We start from the raw sequence: 21,771 nt of genomic DNA, 5'->3' as shown, positions 1-21,771 counted from the left end.
TCGATGGGGGCCGTGAAATATTTTAATTTATAGGGGCCTTTACATCTATAAGTTTGGGAAGCACTGATGTAGATACTCTAGAGCAGTGTTTCTCAACGTTTTATGGATTATGCCCCACCTCAACGTCTCAAAGATTTTGATGCCCCCTCTAGCATAATAGTGAGCTAAGTTCTGAAAAAGTATAATATAAATATGTACATTTTCAAATTGCCCCCCCCCCCATTTTTAGGGGGGAATTTTCAAATTGTCCCCTAAGTCCCTCTAGAGCAGTGTTTCTCAACGTGGGGTACGCTCCACGTTGAGAAACACTGCTCTAGAGGGACTTAGGTTTTCCCGATGGAGGGTGAAGTGATAATAAAATTGTCTATCCTTGTTAGCATTATACCGAACTTTTTTATTTAAACAAAAGGCTACACCTAGTAATTACGTGATGTCTCTTACCTATGTCTTCTATGTTAAGAGTGCCATAATATTTTTTTACAGGTTTTGTAAGTAAAATACTAATTAATTAATAAACTAAGCACTATATTCTATGAAGTACAGTGTAGTTTGTGTTATAGACGTCTGCAAATTCTGATGTGTTAATTGACTCAGAGTCACAAGGACTGTCGTGTTGCAATTGCAAAGGAATATTATACTGATTGCAAAACCTTACTATTAATGAATTTAGAGTTAGACTATACCGTTTGGTTGTATTGCGTAAATTCAACAGCCATAATTGTCTGGTTTTTTTAATTAATTAATTTATTGTTTTGAATATCTTCGTCTAGGTTGGCCTTCTAATTACAAAACTTGTCCAGATTGTTTTGCCTTAATATATTCATTAATATAACATTGTTTCGAATGTTCTATTTTGGCTAACTAATCAAACCCAAACAAAATCGTTCCCTATTGAGATTTTAAATATTGAAATTTCTTGCAATAGAAAATTAAATTAAATAAAATATCCTGCGCTACTTTTTCCATTTTGCATTCCCATCCTAGGCTTTAATTTACAAAGTAGTTTAAAAATCTAGGATCGACGTTCCAAATGTTACTTTATAGCAATTCCACAAATAAATGCCGATGTTTGAAACACAGCTATTGGGAAACATTAAAATGCAGCAGTAAGAAATATTATGAAGTAGTGATGGTGTAAAAGAATTTTTTTTTTTTTTTTTTTTTTTTTCAGTGGGAAGTACGGGAAATTCAGTGTGAGCTCCATGCTTAGCGCATCATACACCCAACTAGTAACTACACACCTGTCATGTGTTCTCCGTTTCCGGAATAAATATAAAACAGTATTCCTAACTGAAAAAGAGAACCAAAAGGCTTCACTTCGGCAATGCACAATTATTCAAATTAAGTGGATATTGAATCCAACATTATTTCAAAGGCGAATAGAGAAACTACAAGAGTTTCATGCCAGATATAGATAGAGACTATAAAAGTTTCGGGGGATAATGACAGGGAAACTCGTAGTAAAGGTGGAGCAAGATCCGATCACTGTCCTTAGTATTTTCCCATAATGTAAAACACATCTCCTAAGAGATGTATGATGTTATACATTATGGGGGGGAGGTCATTACCCAGTGCCCTGTCATGAAAGGTTGGCATACGCTTGTATCCGCCGAAACTTTTATAGTCTCTTTCTATATCTGGCATGAAACTCTTGTAGTTTCTATATTCGGCTATGAAATAATGTTGGATTCAGTATTTCTAATTTTGTCTTGTAGTGAAGTCACTTTTTAATGTGTATATATACTTTATCCTTTAAGTGACATCATAAAAAAATAAAAATAAAACGATGTAAGGTTAGGGCTACGAGGGAAAAGAAAGTGAACCCTTTTCTATCAAACTTCCCCTTCTCCGTAAAGAAAAATGAATCAAACCCTTCTGAGCTTGGGTGCATATTACATATTAACTTTTAGGGGACCGCTTTCATGGGGAGGATGAGGATCAGGAGACAGTGGATAAATGAGAACTCAAATTTCGACCATTGCGTCTATTTACATTCCCGGAATTACGAAATGCTTCTACAATTTATTGCCTCTTCTTCCTTCTCTCCGCCGACCCACAAACAAACCAACAAAAAAAAAAAAATCGTGGTGAATTCGGAATATGCTTGGTTGCCATAGCTCTATCACACTCGGTAGTAAGACGGTCGTCAACACTTCCTAAATTTTACTAGTTTTAACTTACACCCGGAATACCTGGAAAATGCTTAAAATCTATAAGGGGAAATTCTTAATTATATTGCTTAAGAGAGAGAGAGAGAGAGAGAGAGAGAGAGAGAGCAAAACAGGCCATGTATTAGCACTCTACGCGCGTCAAAACTAGTCAATTAATAAAGATACCGCTGTGCTGCCAAAACCAATTGTCCAGCTAAAATAATAAATTGTTATTCTTAAAAATTTTCTCTCTTTTTATAATACGTCTAACCCACTGACCTACGATGATATGGCAGTTCTCAATATACAACAAACGAGTTCTTAAAAGAGAGGATATTTAATTTATTGCTCTGTTTATTGCCGTTAACCCTTGAATTCCTTTCTATAAACACGAGTCAAAGCAATTAAAGTTTGCAAACTCGCTCAATAGCTTATTCTGTACCACTTCGCGTGCTGGTACCCAGCGTTAGCGTCATTGGATGATGAACTCGTGTCAAGAAGCTGCAAAATTCTCTTGCATGACTCCAGAAACCCAAGACGATAAGCACATGGCATGCATCAAACAAAGCACCTTTCATACTTCTCTGAAAAACCCGAGGACACAAACGGAAAAATATTGACCTCGATACAGAAATGTCATACATCTCCGGGATGTGGGTTCAAAAAGAAAGTATTGAATAGATGAGAGTCATTTTTTTTTTTTTAATCATCTATGATAGGCTGCTTGAAAGACTTGAGTAACATCATTACGCAACATACAATGGAACGGAATAAAATTGCCGTTGATCACGTGATGTTCGATGAAAGAATCGATTAGATATCCGCTAGCGCGCAATCACATTCGAATACTTCTACGAATGAGTATTGACGTCAGATGACCTGATAAAATTTCGTAGCCAAAGGAATCGTCACTGTTCAGTAGAAATTGAAATTCAGTATTTGTCAATTTAAGATTAGTTTTGTAAGTAAATAATAATAAATGTTATCTTTAGTATTCTTCTTTCACTACGCATTATTCCCGCTTCCTATGCAGGGTCCGCGTGTTACTTAGATGCGACTTCTTGTTAGTATCACTCCCAACCGACCTGTCGCTGGGGGTGGGGAATATATTTTTGGCTGTAGTAGCGTATGTTCACGAGTTTGTGGGATGAAAAACGCCAGATAAACTAGAGGAAAAAACCCTACTGCCTGCGCCCAAGACCGGCTAACTTGGCTATGGCTGAGGAAGATCCTCAAATTCCTCACGTCTTCGACGGAAATCGAACCTGGGACACTCCTTCCCCAGTCCTATGGTTGCGAAGCGCAAAGCTACTAGGCTAACCGCGATACTAAAGATAAATATGTTACCTTTAGTATCGATTTGCAAAAATCTACCCATTACACGTTTGTTATATTTTTAGTGATGGAAAAGGCCTTTATCATTCATTCAAGGCCTTTTCAATCATTAACATGGATATTCCGTAATCACTCTCCTCAATATGCATGTCACCTGCAAATACTTTTAACGTTTCTTTTACAGTTTTTAAATCCTTAAATGCTATTCATATGTCAAAGGAGAAGGAGGTAGTTCTTTCTCATTAGAATTTGTTAATGAGGCTTGCAAAGACAATAATCCTCTAATGAATTTACATTAATTAAGAATTAGCTATTCCATGTTGACAATTAAAATTCCATCGATTTTACTCTGTTTCTGTTACGATGCTTGAGAATTACATAAATACAATTAAGGAGTCATCCCTAAATAACTTCTCTCCTCCCCAAATGACTTCTCCCCCCCTCCCCCTCAAAGAGGTGTTAATGAAAGGGAAACAATGCGTAAATACGCTAAGGTTTTGCCTTTAAAACTTCGAAATAAATTTTTATTGCCTTACAATGAATGAAATCTAATTATAGGCTTTCATTCAATGTAAGGGTTCGTCCATATCGTACGTAGTAGTGTGATATTTTTGGATTTTTGAAACTCTGCCCCCTCATACCATGCGAGCTGTATTTAATGGACCATAAACCAATTGTCCAAAACGACCAACCCATACTTATTTCCCTCCTAACTTAATTTATGAACTCTTTGAGACTGCGGAACTCTATGTAAAAATATTTCTTTTCGTGGTCGGTAGGTTCTGGGGAACTTCTACAGAACCCAGGGTTCCATGGAACACAATTTAATCAACATCCCCTTAAAAATGACTTAAGAAAACTTTAAAAAGCTAAAAAAACAGGAGAAGCAACGCACTTTCCTATACCTAAAAGTTAGGGAAGTACTGTTCTTAGGATCCTAACCAATAGTCGGAACCCCTTAAAAAACTGACATCCATAATTTTGTCGAATTGTGAACCCTTTATAAGTATATATGCCTTCATCAATCAAATAAAATTGGATTAAAATTAAGTTGTTATTTTCCTTTGAAATCATAGCTATGGCGATTTGCTAGGATGCTGAGTGGATACTAAATAACCAACTAACCGATAATAAATAACTGTTTCTAGGAAGGCCTTGGTAAAGTTCTTATATGTACAAAATGGTTTGTTCATAAACAACCAACGAGTTATAGGATTTAGCGGAAATCTAGTCATAGACATTTCATCAAGTTACTAATACTAACCTTTAGCAGTCAGAGGACCGTGAATGGCTCGGTTAAACAGCTTATCCAAAGACAAATGTAATCCACGATCACAGTAGAGCAGTAGGTCACAACCTTGAAAATTTTGTATTACTTATAGGACTATACACGAAAGCAAAATAAAAACTCTAAACAAAAAACCAACTTAAAAAAAAAATCACGTTGCACTTGACATCATAGCGCACCAACGGCAAAAAGTAGATCCATTTTATCCCAAACACAGTGACACATACCACAGTTGTCTGCGGGCACCCACAGGAAGCTACAGCGACTCCCTTTATGATGTTCTCACCCTCCTCGGAAACTTGAGAGAGAGACGATAAATTTAGCTATTGGGATGTTCCAGCTGAACGTTCGCCAGAGGACTAGTCAAGTGCTACAAAAAGGGGGAGAGCACGTTACTGCGCATGTATGTGTTCGCAGTCATTTGCGGCCATTAAGATGCTGGGGTGACCCCTCCGGATGGTCCGAACTGTCAACTTTTGAACGCGCATCTTCCGAGAGTTAGTCACGTGGGAGAACGCTTGCAATCTAGTAGAAACACATCCATAGTAGTCGAGCAATTACTCATTCGTCAGCTGTCATCACACTCTGCTCCCGAATGGACGATATGAATAACCTTTGACCTCTCGTCTACGATGTGGGGTGGCTAGGTGTTTAAAAAGTTTCCTTTACACAGTAGGAACGTACCATTTTTTTTATGATTATTGCGGCAGATGGCACAACTAGTCGTGAAGTGATTATATAAGTTCCAACAACGAAAAAAAAAAAAAAAATTAACTCACATGTTCCTTTATGACGTCAGGACGCGTGGGGCGTGATATATTATGCGTCTAGTCTAACAAGTTAATTGTGCACTCTTATCTATACAAAGACGAAAAAAAAACCACCATTTTTTTTTCCATTTTATGTGGGTGTTGCGCATGCAAAATAGATTATTGTCCATTTTTCTATTTTAGCGGTGTCTAAAGAGCGACCTCTAGTGGGAAGACAACAACGGGTAAAGTAACAAGTTTAATAACAAAGAAGGCGTCTTTTGGTAGGAGTGCACATTCCGTTCTAACGGTTGCTCCGAGAGAGCAGTAAATGAGATTTTTAATATGGTATTCCTCCTTTTATAACGCCTCTCGAGCTGTTTTTGGTGATAAATGATAGAATGATGTTTCTCGGAATATAAATTGAACTATGGCTATCCACATTCCTGTACGACTCAATTATAATAAAATGACAGTATCTTCGTAAACTATATTTTCTTTGTGTGAATATATAATTTGAAACGGATAATTCATTTGGATGGATTGACATCAATTATTATATTATCTTGTGATTTACTTACGTATATAGAATTATAAATTATTCCCTAAGTAATAATTTAGAGAGGATCGTGCCAACAAGTTAGAAATAATGCTGCAATGTTAATGAAAGCCTAATATAAACAAATGCCATTCGTTTGTTATACGGTATAATACCAAAACAACTCAAATTGTGTACATCTCTCTCTTTCCCGATTACAAAAGCAGTAAATATTTATATTTTGGCTTATAAAGTCGGCGTATTATGTCTATTAAATTGCGTGGTTCAAGAAAGGGTTAAATATTGTAGCGGTGTATCAGACAAGCATATAACAATGACAAATGTATTTTTCATTAAGCCTAACGAAGGTTAACTGGATAAAGACTTAAAGATTAAGACAAATGCTTAAAAGTTGAGGTTAGCAGACTATCAGCTAATCTCGACTTTTAAAAAATAGTATTACTTGTTAAAATAAGTAATAATATATACAGAGCAGCTAATTTTTTAGGTCCTCTTGCGAGGAGCATCCCTTTTAGTCATCAGAAAAAGCCTTAAGTGAGTAGAAAGAGCTTCACAAGGATGCCGGCCCGTGCAGAATCCGTTCAATCTAAAGCATTTCACTTAGAATGGACTGAGGCAGATCTCTTACGCGAACAGCTCGTTATGTATTGTTAATTCATTTCTAGAATTTACTGTCTCAGAGGACCACCCTCGCCCTTTAATAATCTTGCACACTGGGCACATGTCCTCGCTTGTAATGGCACTGATATGGTACACTTACCTTCATACTCCATTCCAGAACATCTTTACTTTGGACGTGAACATATTAATGGGACTGGAAATAACCGCTAACAGATGAATAAATTTTATGCATGATGTTGTTAGTTGGAATTATTTCCGAGTCAGTTTAAGGCTATGAGGCCAGTGGAATTATGTCTGTTCCTGGAGTTTTTCGAGGAAAAGCCTACGATTGCATAAGAGACTGGATAAACGCCTTCAAAGAAAGTACTTATGCAGGTTCTTCCTCACATACTGAACGGGATTCGAACCATTTCAGTTCTTTCCCACCGAAAGGCAAATATAAACTGTGGACATTCAAACATTGTCCACCTGTATCAGGAATCCTAACGGGTACCAAGAAAATACATTCGCTACGACTGCCAACATGTAGTGTATCCCTTGATACAATAAGACTGAATTGGTGCTCATATTGCCATAACACGATGTTAGCATGGAACTGGCCTTTTTTTTTTTTTTTTTTTTGGACTAGATATTTTCAAACCTCTCAAAGTCTCAGTGTATCCTCTACCCATTGTTTTAGGTAACAAAAGTGGAACGGCGAGGTCGTATACCTCATCCACAACAGATTCTGACATACTGCATTCCAGTATGCTCCTTCTAACATATAAAAGCATCAAGGTGTTGGAATATTCTTGATACACTCCCGACAATGTACTCGAATATCCCAACAAAAAACTAGCAATTTCCGATTAGCAACTTTGCACAATTTCATTTATAATATATATAAAGACTTCTGGGTCGTTAGGTCTCTCAATTTGTGGTTGTGGTGACTTCCAATGAAATTTATGTCTCTCAACAGAAGGAGGTCAAGATGGTGAAAATATTTCAAGATCGTCTAGTCGATTTCACAATTCGTAAGCGAAAATACTGCTTTGCAAGAAAACTAAAAACTCAGTTTGTTTACATCATTTCACCAAGAATGCAATTTTATCAGAATCGCTTCACATTTCTCCTCCTTGTGATTCGGATATTACATCAATATCGAAATATATTTATTGCAAGATAGACAGAAGGGCAAAGTACATTACAAAATGCAACATATCAATCATAGCACACACGATGATATAAACAGAATCATAGACCAATTTAAAGTGGCATCAGGAATGTGAAGAAAAAAATCCAACCGCATTCCAATGAACTGTAAAAGAAATCGGAGAAAAAAAAAAGTCGTTACGGTAATTATGCCTACTCCAATAAATAAATAAATAAATTTAATTTGGAAAAAAAAAAAAGAAAGCGGCTTTATTTTTCTCCAGCAATGGTTATGTTGCTCTGGGCACTTCGTGCTATAAGATTTTGTCCCATAACTAATTATCTTGGGCTACCAACATCGTACGTGACTTGTTAAACTACAGACCAGCAATCAATAATTTGAGAGAGACAAGATGCCACGAAACACGTAATGATCGCAAAGCATGCCGGAATAAAGTTGTTCTTTGCATGGGCGGGCATTCACTTTTGTCCACAGAGTGTAGTTATAAGACTGAGTTGCATAATCTCAATCGTTAATCTTGCCTGTTGGTTCCTGGCAATTGATTTTTCTGAATTGACGTGAATCAGACCGTAAAATCGCAATAACTGTTGACATTTATAGACAAATGGGCTGAGTAAATTCGACAGACATCATTAGAATAGAGAATTATATACGATAGATAACGCTGTGATATCTTAAATTTGACTGAAAGTCTATTAAGACAGTAAATAGCTGGCTATTATAAAAAATTAGCTTGTGTATCGGTCATACTATAATTGTCGATGTATTATATTTGTAGCTTCATCAATCGATTCTAAAAAAAAAAAAAAACAGTTAAAATATCGTCAGTTCAAATCTTATACTGATTAGGAAATTATGAATTGTAGGACCAGTTTAGCAAAGTCACTTTTATTTATTACTACAGTTTCTTTGATACTGCTTAGGGAAGGATATATACTTAACTGCCGTAAGAAGACGCTATGATCGATATTAAAAAGAAATTTTGATAATTTATTATTTTACTAGCGTATAATCCATCATTTAAGAAAATAGTTGCATGCAAAAAAGGATAAATGCTTTAAAGCTGATGATTTATTTTAGCTATATAAATAATAAACTTCAGTAAGCCAAAACCGGTGCTTGATAATACAAAGTGATTCCTGCAACTTGTTTCAAGACCCCTTTTCTAAACAGAATCCAGGTGGTATGTATCTATATATGATAAAGTTTCTTTTGGAACTACAAGCTTGATTTGTATTTCGACAACTGTAGTATCCGTTTCTAGCAGTAATGTGTACTCCTTTTGACGCTCTGTGTATCAAACCAACTTTCTATAAATATTCGTTTGAACTAAAAGTTAAAAAATATTTTAGCATAGTGCACATGCGCAGAATAAGAATCATGGCTCAAGGCAACTAAGGCTATGAAGCCAGTGTAATGATGTCAATTAAATTGATGTGTTTCGTTTGGTTGGTTGGCCTACTCTGTAGGATAAAAAAAAAAAAAAAAAAAAAAAAAAAAAAAAAAAAAAAAAGATTTTACGAGAAGAGAAAAAAAACAAACAAACTAATATTCAGCTGAAAACAGCATATTATAAACATTCCTCGCGTCCCTGATATTTATCCAATCGAAAGGTAAATGTCGTGACGACTGTTCTATTGGTTCCACATTTGATAATAGTTTTTTTTTTTTTTTAAATTAAAGTCAGGCAAATTTTAGTAAAAATTCGATGTAATGCGATCAATAGATTTCGTGTTGGTTATTAAAATCAGAACTATATGTTGGGAAAAAGTGGATGTGATGCGATCAACAGATTTTGTACAAGATTTATTTTCCTTAGCAATCTAGAGACATGTGACACTTCGGGAATAAGGATGAATCGCCCTATACGTCAGATTTGGTTTCGAATACTTACACGATGAAGTGTGGATAACACGCGTAAGCGTAAATCAGGAACTCAATGAGATAATACAAAGTGCCTACTGGTTTCCAGAAATTGAGGAACAGAGAGAAAAATCGAGTAAAACATCTGAAAGTGAGGTATGTTATGTAGAAGTGACACTGAGTCTGCTTTTCGTATACAAATGAGGGCGCAGTCAGCGATATATACAAATGAGCCACGGCATAAAAGTGGGTGTTTTTTTTTTTTTTTTTTTTTTTTTTTGGAGTGGATTTCTGTTCCCTGACTGGAGCGAGAACAAGACGTTTCATGATAACAAAATTCTTGGATATAGCCGCGAAACATTTAACCATCGTAAGACTAGAGGACAACCAAAATTAGGTGGAGGTTGCCAGATGGTTGCAAGTGAGTCATTCGTGATTCACAGACCGTGGAACCAATTCCAACATTCAGTGTCTGACGGATATTTCCGATTATCTGCTCGTCGAAACAGGAGTCAGCTACGATCTGGCTTCGCGTAAGCTACAGCAACATTGATATTCGCTTCCACTGTGCGCAGGAGGTTTCAATAAGATAGTCTGTATGCTACACGACCGGTAGTCCTGCGTGTCCTTGTCTCCACGTCACAGGAGAGAATGTTTGAAATGAGCTCGGTCCACGTCATCTGGAGATCCAAGACCAACGGGAGTGGATAATTGTTTATAGATGAGTCCTGGTTTGTACAAAGTGATATCAGGCGTGCTCTGATCTGAAGAGAACCATGGATACGTTATCGTCCCTTTATTTTCCGTGAAAGGGACACTTATGGTGGAGGAAGTGTGATGAGTTAGGAAGGCATCCCGTTGGATGGGCACTCAGGACTGTATGTGCTTCCTAGCAGATCCATGAATGCTGCAACTTATGGAGACGAAATCTTGGACCCCTATGTTCGTTCGAATATGGGTGTAACAGGGGGGGAGACACATCCTACAAGAAGATAATGCTTGTCCTCATCAAGTAAAGCTCGTAGACGAATATCTCCAAGAAGAGACTACTGTACGTATGTGCTGGCTAGCCACATCTGCTCTCTAACTCCTTCCCAAACCCTTGAGGGACTTAGGAGAGCTTTGCACGAGCATTGGTTGTTATAACCAACTGAGCTCCTCCATTATAAACAGTATGGAACATCGTTGCGAGGCTGTATTACTGTAAGGGGTGACCACATCCTTATTGAGGCACTGTGACAATCTCATTCTGACCTCTCGTTTTTGGGCATTGTCTTTTTCACGCACCTATTTCTTACTGAATTAACTAACAATTCATTTATATTTGTGAGAGTTTCTTTCATATCGCATAGCTTACTGCTTTTCACCGAATTTCATAAATATTCGTCATACAATTTTTCAGTTATCATGATTTTTCTTTTTGTTCCTTAATTTATGGAAACCAGTATACTTCAGTGACTTTGGGTTCGATACTACTCCGGAAGTAGTTGCTAGATTTACTCTATTTCCATCTTATTTCATTTTCCTACCTTAACTTAAAATTTACAGGTGATTTACCAACTTTAAATGGGTAATTCCCACTGCGAAAGCTTAGAGTTCGAGGAAGCGTTTGCACAATTCAGGAGTTTTATGAAGTTTCAAATGAAATGGCCCAAACGACTGTAGGTTGAGCTTGAGAGGCCAACAACCTCTTCAGATATTTATTACAATCCAGAGTTCGAGACTTTGTTCTCAAAATCTGGCTACTATTTAACCCAGGGGAAAAAAAAAACTGAGGAACATTACCAATTCCACAGTCAGCAGGGAAAACCACGCAAGGAACCAGCATTAAACGAAACTGTACCCCAATTGAAGCAAAATCGAACCAATATAAATAAAGTTCCTTCAGTACTTCTGGAGGTAAGGAACAATAAACGGCAGTGGCCATAGTCCTCAAAACCCGTAAAATAAATTTTACGAAAACCAAGAACACAAATGGGAGAGTTCAACTACAGCCAGAAACGGTAGCCAACTACCACGCATTAAGTTTTAGACCAGTGTTTCTCAAACGTTTTTTGGATCATGCCCCACCTCAACGTCTCAAAGATTTTGATGCCCCCCCCCCTAGCATAATAGTCAGCCAAGTTCTGAAAAAGTATAACATAAATATGTACATTTTCTAATTGCCCCCCCCCCCCAAAATATTCAAATTTCCCCCCTGTGGGGCGTATGCCCCACGTTGAGAAACACTGTTTTAGATGATAATAATGTTCAGTACTACATGTTCGCTTGAAAAAAAAAAAGCAAAAAAAAAAAAAACACGCAAGGAGTGCTTCCACGTGCGACAATGTGGCAGAATCCCCTGTCCTCGACATCAGGGAATCCTGATAAATAAGAGCGATGGATGATCGCACATCCACAAACAATCCAGTTTAATTCCACCTGGGGTCATCACACACGAAAATATCCCAGATCGGGTTCCAATCATCAAATGGACAAAAACTAACGACTATTCTACATGAATCTGTTGGCCAAGTTCTATTATCAACTCAAAAAAAAAAAAAAAAGACTAAATTTTGAGCTCGGTAAAGCAGATAAACTGCATTAACAGCTGCCACTGACCAACTTCAGGATGAGATTAAAAATTTGATTGGTGAAAAGAACAGAGCCAGGCGCCAATACCACAGAACACCTACAAACGCTCGACAGGGCTACCAGGGAAATTCGATATGGGCTTAAAAACTTTTGAAATCAACAGTGGGAGACAAAACTTCAGTCCTTAAACATAGAAGAGCACCTGGAAAATGACTAAACTTCTACGCACAAGTATGAGAATCCCTCCTACCAATCCACAGTGAAGGTGGTATGGTTTACCGTGACGTAGACAAAAAACACCCATGCGGATCTAGACTTCATCAGTAAAATATACACCTGGGTATGCTATACGCTAAATTCTCCGTAAACCGCATCCAACCGACATCGCCTGTTGAGGTACAAGAAATCATCACGAAACTTAAGAATAACAAGGCATCAGAACCAGATAGAGTTTGTAACAGGATCAAACGCCTGCTACATAAAGCCATGATGCACATTGTTGCTATTATTAATGGAAAACATAATCTTAATCCCAAAACACCAGGGAAAGCGGCACCTCCCTCCACAAAAAAAAAAAAAAAAAAAAAAAAAAAAACTATCACCCAATTAGCCTGCTCGTCTGCAAAAAGGAAAAACAGCCAAGACGGTAAAATACTAATAAGACTGCAGAAAGTTCGGTGGAATGAGAGAACCATTCCAGACAAGTTCTGAGTCGTGGAAAACGTTGATGTAGGATTCAACTGGAAGCAACATACAGGGGCGATCTTCCTGGATGTGGCCACAAAATATGGCACAATGGGCTTCTTTTACAAACTCCTGCAGGGCGAATTCGCACTAGGACTGGTGAAACTTACCAAATCGTAACTCAGCGATTGCAAACTCCAAGTGAAGTTGCAACAAAATAATACATCGTCTGAACGAAAATCACAGCAGGTGTCCCCCATGGTTTCCCGCTATCACCACTGCTCTTTGCCAGCTGACATCCCAACCACAATTGCCACCAAATGACCGTATACGCAGACGATACTACAATAATGGTCCGCTCCCTGCGACCTACATTAGCAACCGAAAAACTTCAAAAAGCAATCTCGGAAGGAGAACAATGGTTCAAAAAAAAAAAAAAAAAAAAAAATGCCATCCCGAATTGACGTCATAGCAGACAAGAGCACTGCAGTGCTATTCACAAGAAGGTGAATGTCTCCCCAGATAGTGAAGTGGTCATGTCTGGCACCCCCCATTCCATGACAACCAGTAGCCAAATACTTAGGGATTCAAACTAAATAAACGCTTCGCTTCCAGGCTCATATTGATCATGTCTACGCAAAAGCAAATAGGGAATTGAAGGAACTATACCTGTTACTCACCGGTCGTAGCAGGCTAAGCACTGAACTTAAACTACCCCTATACAAGATGCCAATCTATAATTTCTATTTCAAGACAGTAAACAGCCAGTTATCATAATAATTAGCTTGTATGGGTCATACTATAATTTTTTTGCCAATTTCTTTAATCCTATGAGAGAGCGTTTTCAAACAATTTCTTTCTTTCTTTTTTTTTTTCTTTTTTTTTAATTTTACATCTTTGACTTTCCAGACCTTGTTCCACGTTTTTTTTTTCTCCCACGTTTTTTTTTTTTCTTAGTACCTAAACCAGGGGTCGCCAAACTTCTTTGACCGTCGACCCCTTCAAGAGTTTCTTGATATTTTATCGACCCCCCCCTCTATTTTACTATTAAGTAATTATAATAGGACAAGCGAAGAAGAACGCTTATGTGAGTTTTAAATTGTTTATTTTATAGTTATATACATACAGTGTTTATTGTATGTATAATATAGTATATATTATTATATTACTATTAATACTACTATCACTAGTAATATCACTGGTATTACTAGTGGTATTAATATACTGGTATTACTACCAGCTCTTCTCAATTCTTCAACATAGAGAAGTTTAGTTCGTGAATGAATAACGATTGAATTCTAATATGTATGTTGATGAATTTTAGAACATTAACGCTCACTTGTATGTCGATGGCAAAAATGAGACTGGGATCGAATACGTGCAAGCATAAGTAAATAAGCAACTGCGCACGTGTTGCCATCTCGCTCCCGCTGCTCCGGCCAGGCAGGAACTACTGATATCCGATTATTGGTAAATACGTCATTTTGGCCTACTTGATTGGCCTCCGTAACTATTTTGACCTTGCTCCATCTTACAGGTCCTATTCATGTCACTGTTCCCACGATTCACTCTTAATTGAGTTGTCATTCAGGATGGAGGTAATTCAAGTTAACCGAATTAAATATTACCGGTAAAATGATGTCTTATATTTTTCTATCGACCCCCAATCGACCAATTTTCCTATCTCACCATGCCCTTCTATTATTATGGTTAGTAGTAGGGTAGGGACTAGTGACTAGATCAAGATCAAGATCAAGATAAGATAAGGAATCGTGACGTGATTGGTTGAGTTCGTAATGTTTGGAATTTCCCTGGGGGTATATGTGTCAATGGGTTCAGTTCTTGTGTTTTGGTTGGCGTATGGAATTATGGGTGATGGTTGAGATAAAGATTTGTGTTGTGATTGGTGGTGCACTAGTGACCAGATCAAGATCAAGATAAGATAAGGAATCGTGTAGGGAGGGGGGGGTGTTGTTTTCAGATGTAGATAAGTGATGTCATTTGTTGTTGTCAATAAGTGACGTAATTTGCTAGTTGTAAATAAGTGACGTTGGTGTTGTGAATGGAAAAGGGAGATATATTAGTGGATAAGGAATCGTGTCGTGATTGGTAGGACACTACTGACAAGATCAAGATAAGATAAGGAATCGTGATGTGGATGTGTTGTTATCAGATGAATATGAGTGACATAATTTGTTAGTTGTAAATAAGTGACGTTATTCTTTTGATGAGCAGACATTTTCTGGAGTAGAGAGGGATGACGTGTTAGAATATGGAGTGGGGGAGCATTGTAGGGAAGCATTTCTTTCTTTCTTTTTTTGCTCTGCATTTATCAGTATCAGTTGGAGGTGACATCACTAAAAGATATCTGCAAATGATGAACTCGCTCATCTCCACTACCCTGAGCAGACATCTTCTGGAGGAGAGGGAAAGAATAGGGGAATGATGGGGTTAGGGGGAAGCATTGCAGGGAAGACCTGTCACCCTCTTGACTACCTTTTTACTTCCACCACCTAATGCTATCTTTTTTTCTCATCCCAACAATTTTTGGACATATGAGTAAGAGAACTAGTCACATGGCCCAACATCAAAAACACTTTTTGAGGATAAAATACTTAACATAATAAGGACAAATGATATAAAATACCCTTCGAGCCACAGAGATAAGATTTGCCCTATGATGTTGCAAAGTAAGATAATCTCACATCAACATCATATTGAACAGCATGTAGAAACATGTCTATGAATCATCTGCATAAAAATTTCATTTCGGAATGAACGATCAGGGTTAAGGGTCAGGTAAACAGTACTATAAGGAAAAACAAACGAATCGTGTCTTTGCAGTTATGGCAATTCGTTCATCCCGTGCAGCTATCATATTGTGTTGTGGTGATTGGTATCCAGGAAAGTAAAGTAAAATAATGGGTGAGCCACAAAAGTCATTGAAATTGTCTTTCTTCAGGAAAATAGCAAGAGACAAAACTCTTCACATAGCTCTAAAAGGATGGAAACCGATTATTATTTTAGAAGACACATACATTGTGATGTATTTATCCAGGACCACTTGGGAAAAGTTATGCAGGAAGTGGGCTGATATCCTCGGCTACTTGCAAAGAAGAGTTGACTATGAAATGGACCTCAGTGAGTGTTATATTCTGAAATGCCAAGATTGGAAACTAATACTTGATGATACAGGAGCTGATGGAAGTAAGGTTTTTTCTATTAGTTGTGAAGAAACTGAGAGATTTTCACCAAAAATGTGTGACACTGATAATCATTTACTATTTTTGGAAACTGAATTACCATCTGTTTTAACATGGGAAAAATTATCACTAATGATTTAAATTCATCAATGGTAAAATTAGACTTTCAAGATTTTATCCAATTCGATAAAGATTCTTTATTTTGGGACATTTACGAACATTTTACAAAAACTGTTTGTGTATATTTGGTGACAAAAGAATACACAGAATGTTTAGGAAGGCATGGTGTCATTTCCAGACTGACACAATATCAAATGTATGGAGGTGTGGTTACCATGGTATCTGACTTAAAAACTCTTTTGCATGACCAGCTATTTTGATGTAATGTAACCAAGAAACAGTGAGTGAGTAACAAAAATTTTATTCATTGGACTCTTTGGAAAATGTTAAGCGTGTAAATAAATATTATGAAATATTTTTAGGTAATTACATGTTTCAAATTTTTCACTGTGAATATACTTGTAAATAGTATTTCAGCAAAATAAAATATGCATTTGTAAACTTAAATGAACAAAAATGTGTGCTTTTGTTGTTGTTTCTACACAGTGAATTTTTTATTGTTATTCTGATTAGAAATTGATATTTAAATCCACAAATTTATACCTTAATGCAATTCTGTTTAATTATTGTAAAAAAAATCACTACCATGAAATTAATGCCAAGAACTGGGGAGGGGGGAAGTGTTGAAAACTGATATCCATGTAATTGATTATTTTAGAAATTGTCTAATGCTACTTATTGATAATGTTTGAGTTATCTGAAAACAATTCGTTCGCATAATCAAAAATCCGAACTGTTAGAATTTGGTTGTTTTACAGAGAGACAGCAGAAAATTAACCCAAAACGTGACTTAAACTCTTAAAGTTTGTATAGAAAAAATGTTTTTACTCTCCAGATAACACAAATACAAATTTTACCTTTCCCCACACAAAGTAAGATAAAAACACACCAACAGTAGATCCAACAGCATGTGAAAACATGTCGTTGAGCCATCTGTGCAAAAGGTTAATTTTTGAAGGAACGGTCAGGGTAGGGCATAGTAAGGGTAAACAGTACTATAAGAAAAAACCATAGAGTCAAGTGACTTTCGACTTAAGGTAATCGTTCACCCACTTCAGCTGCTGTATTGTGTTGTGGTGTTTTGTGTTCGATAATGTAAAAATAACGGGTGAGCCACAAAATTCTTTGAAAGTTTCTTTGTGAAAAGTTCTAATTGTTCAGAATTTTATAACAGAAAGTTAACATAAAATATAAGATCAAAGCTAATAATCAGTGAAATAATAATAATAATTATAATAAATAACTATTTATTTGTTGTGCCAAATGAATGAAGGAAAACAAATATGAAAAATCTACAGTGGGTGAAAAAATACGAATTTTCGGTTATCATTGCCATAATTGATGTACAATTTCTTTTGAATAAGACTTCAAATTTATTTCCTAAAGAAATGTGTATTTCTGATGGAATTATTGTGAGATATGCATTGACAAAATCACCTTGTAGTTGGAAAGAACTACCTGAAAGAGTTAAAAACAGAATTCTTCGTTAATAAACTATAACCATCAGCTGAAGTGGGAAATTGGTTCGCTATCACTGGACAAACTAAGATTGGATGATAGAATCAACATGCAAATATCAAATATTACTTGCCAAAGGAAGAGAAAAATCAAAAACATTAACGAGGTTAATAGGGAGGCCTGTTCTTGATTTAAATGAAATTGGATGCCCAAAACGTGAAACCATAATGTGTACTTTTAAATGCTTTTGGAAACATAATAAAAGATTCTGTGCTTTTAATAATGCTCAGAAATATATGTATTGGTTTCAAAAAAATAAATATGCAACCCTTAATTTTACTACAGTAATAAATTCCCAAAGATCATCAAATGAAAATTAACTTTCAGATGAGTCACACTGTCAAAAACCACATGATGGCAATTCCACAAGCATGGGAAGAACCTTTGAACAATGCAAATTTAACAATAAGATTAAGAAACAAAAAAATAAACTGTATTTTTCACTTTATTTATTTTCTGTATGTTAGATTCAGTAAATACAATTCGTAAATAATATTTCACTCAAATAAAATGTGCAAATTTCAATGAACAAATTGGGTGTCATTGATGTGTTATACAAATTTAAGTAAGCCTGTAAAAATTTATTTTTTCCTTGTGAAATTTCATGCCACAAACAAACCAGACACGTTTTTCTGACTCAGTGAATTAATACGTTAAATATGTTAAATTAATGTGTATTAAAAGTCTTATTTGTTCATGCAAGCCCTCAAAAATTTCAAGAAACTGTCAACTCTTGGAAGCAAAAGGAAATCGGGTATTAAATTAATAGCCAGAATTTTAGTGGACAAGATTTCACCTGTAAAGTCACAAAATACTGTTAGAATTTGGTTATTTTACAGAGGGACATTGGATATTTTAAACCAACACGTTAGTAAAACTCTTAAAAAGATTGCTGTAGAAAATAAGTATCGTAGTGTGCAGATGAAATCAAGTGAAGCAACATGCATATATCAAATAATACTTATCATTGGAAGAGAAAATAAAAAAAAAACATTAACGAACTTAATAGCCAGACCCGTTCTTCATTTAAATGATACCAAATGATGAAAACAATATTTGCATGAATTTCGAAACTTTGAAAAAGCTGATAAATTTCTTGTTTGCTGTGATCATAAATATTTTTTTCTTTCTTTCTTTCTGAGCTAATTTTCATTTGAAATAAAAATAAATAATTATTTATTTGTATTGGAAAGAATATCTAATATAATAATTGTGTTAACACATATATAAATATCCCTACTATGAAATAAATGTCAGGCTGAGAGGACAACAGTCAATTGGGACTAATAGAAATGAGTTTTACATAATTGAACTACGTAAAAACCATAGTTCAACTTGTTTTGAAATGTCACATGGAGAAAAATCAAGTGAATTAAACGTAAGCACCAGTAGGAAATCATACTCTATAAACATCAGTGCAAATGTGAAATCAGAAGAATAAGAAAAAAATTCTGTCTTTTTTTCACTTCATTTAATTTCTGTATGTTAGATTCAGTAAATACAATTTGTTAATAATATTACAATCAAATAAAAGTAACATAGAAATTAACAAAGTATGTAGCTCAGTGGATGTGGCATTTGCACACCAGTGCACTTGGCTGCACGAAGAAAGACTTGGTTTCGAGTCTAGTCGGCGACTAGAGGAAATTTTTCTAAGCCTTTTTTCGACTAGTTCCCGAGTTAGTCGATCTCGCACGGGCAAGCAGGTTTTCCTTCCCGGAAACTCAGGTTTTTCGTCATGTATTCAAGAAAATGGACCGTAGAACCCACATTATTTCAGACATTTAATATATTGTGTTAGGGTTAGGGACCACGAGATGGCGGCACATTTGAGCCATCTCTCTTCACTGTGTACTGCTTAATTAGTGATAGCCTTGAGCCATCTGTCTCTGATTGGGTACCAGTGGAGATTGAACTGCCCACTCAGTCTCCAAAAGTTAGATAGGGCTAAATGGCCTCGCCTACTCCCATATACGGGAATAAAAAGGCATTAGCTGATTTTTTTTTATATATTACAGAGCTAATATTCATTTGAAATAAATTCGTTTCCTAGCTGCGCAAAATGTAAACAAACAAACAAGCCATCTACTTGAAAACAATAAGTGCATAAAATCCTTAATCAGGAATGAATAATTTTAGGATATGTGTCATCACAATCATGTGAATGATAATCACTTAGTCATATGTAAGTATTTGAGAAACATCCAACCATGGGAAAATGATACCTTTTGAACAATACCACAACTCATATATTACAGGATGTGATTAATATAAACAGTTCCATAGTGTGATAGAGGTCGAAAACTAAGACTGGAAATAAATGAGTCATCTCCAAGAAAACGAACGGAACGAAAAGGGTGGAAATCTAAACAATGTAGTCAACTATATTTTCTGGTTATTTACAGAAATATTGTTCTGTGTGAGCGTTTGTGTTGTGCTGTGGATATAATCTTTAAATTATCTTTAGAATTTCTACAAAGAATTCCCATAGTCTTTAGAATATGAATATAGAATATAATATGTATGAGTTATGGTAAAAATAAAAGTGTGTTTGAGGGACACCAGCATATAATTAAATTATTCAGAAAAGCCTAAACGCTGGCACCACTAGACTCTACTATACTCTAAGAATTCCCATAGTCTTTAGAATATGAATATAGAATAAAATATGTATGAGGTATGTAAAAAAAGTGTGTGTTTGAGGGACACCAACATATAATTAAATTATTCAGAAAAACCTAATCACTGCCATCATCACAACTCTACTCTAAGAATTCCCACCTTCAACAGGAAAGAAATACCCCAAACTGTACTGGAAAATTAGTATAGCCATCTATAGTCAAACAAAGACAAACCAACCACGACGACAATGATGGATATGTGTGTCATCATGGGAAAATTCTAATATATCTTATTTCAAAAACATCGCCCACAATTCCATAGGCAAATCAAAGCACCATGTGATATCACTGAGAGACATATGTTCCCCAGAAATTTCCAAACACATAACGTTGATTCCTTATCTCTAAACATCACCCATAATGCTATAAGCAAACCAAACACAACACGTGATGTCCCTGACAGATGAGGACCCAGTGAAATTCCAAACATTTCCAAACTTTATCTTATCAATATCCATCACCCATAATACCATACACAAATCATTTACTTATCTACAACTCATAACACACATCCAGGACACTAACATCGCTTCCCCTTTCACCCTACCCCTATTTGGTTAACAGTATCCCACCAATCACGACACGAATGCTTCTCCACTAATATCTTCCTTTTCCATTCAAAACAATTACATCACTTATTTACAACTAACAACTTATGTCACTTATATTCATCTGATAACAACACATCCACATCACGATTCCTTATCTTATCTTGATCTTGTCAGAAGTTTCCTACCAATCACGACACGATTCCTTATCCACTAATATATCTCCTTTTTCCATTCAAAACACCAATGTCACTTATTTACAACTAACAAATTACGTCACTTATTGACAACAACAAATGACATCACTTATCTACATCTGAAAACAACACCCCCCCCTCCCGACACGATTCCTTATCTTATCTTGATCTGGTCACTAGTGCACCACCACCAATCACAACACGAATCCTTATCTCACCCATCACCCATAATTCCATATGCAAACCAAAACACAAGAACTGAACCCATTGACACATATGCCCCCGGGGAAATTCCAAACTCGTGACGTCACATACAATGACGTCATCAAATGAACAACCAATCACGTCACGATTCCTTATCTTATCTTGATCTTGATCTGGTCACTAGTGCCTACCCTACTACTACAGTTATATAATGTCATTAGCATAACTAAGCTTTATGGACAGTTTCAGTACTTTTATAAAAAAAATTAATAAAAAAAATTCAGCCTCCGCAGCGTTATCAATTGGATACGAAAAAGTGTACAA

General features: G+C 36.0%; 1 protein-coding gene across 3 annotated transcripts in view; it reads right to left on the bottom strand.

Moving 5' to 3' along the window:
• The window catches only part of LOC150101904 (FYVE, RhoGEF and PH domain-containing protein 2-like), a 310,945-nt gene that overhangs the window by 206,854 nt on the left and 82,320 nt on the right, over positions 1 to 21,771 (bottom strand). Inside the window, exon 1 of one of the 3 annotated variants that reach the window (XM_090400011.1) lies at positions 4,750 to 5,073. The exons of the other annotated variants lie outside the window; for them this stretch is intronic. The gene's annotated coding sequence lies outside the window, so the exon portion shown is untranslated. Of the gene's footprint in view, positions 1 to 4,749; positions 5,074 to 21,771 lie in introns of those variants that run through there. 3 annotated transcript variants of the gene reach the window in all.

Source organism: Typopeltis vanoorti, chromosome 11, assembly GCF_054136105.1.
Source record: "Typopeltis vanoorti isolate ZY-2024b chromosome 11, IOZ_Tvanoo_1.0, whole genome shotgun sequence".
In the NCBI taxonomy this organism is placed as follows: Eukaryota; Metazoa; Arthropoda; class Arachnida; order Uropygi; family Thelyphonidae; genus Typopeltis; species Typopeltis vanoorti.
The sequence above is the reverse complement of the archived record's forward strand: the minus strand, read 5'-3'. Positions and strand labels throughout refer to the sequence as shown.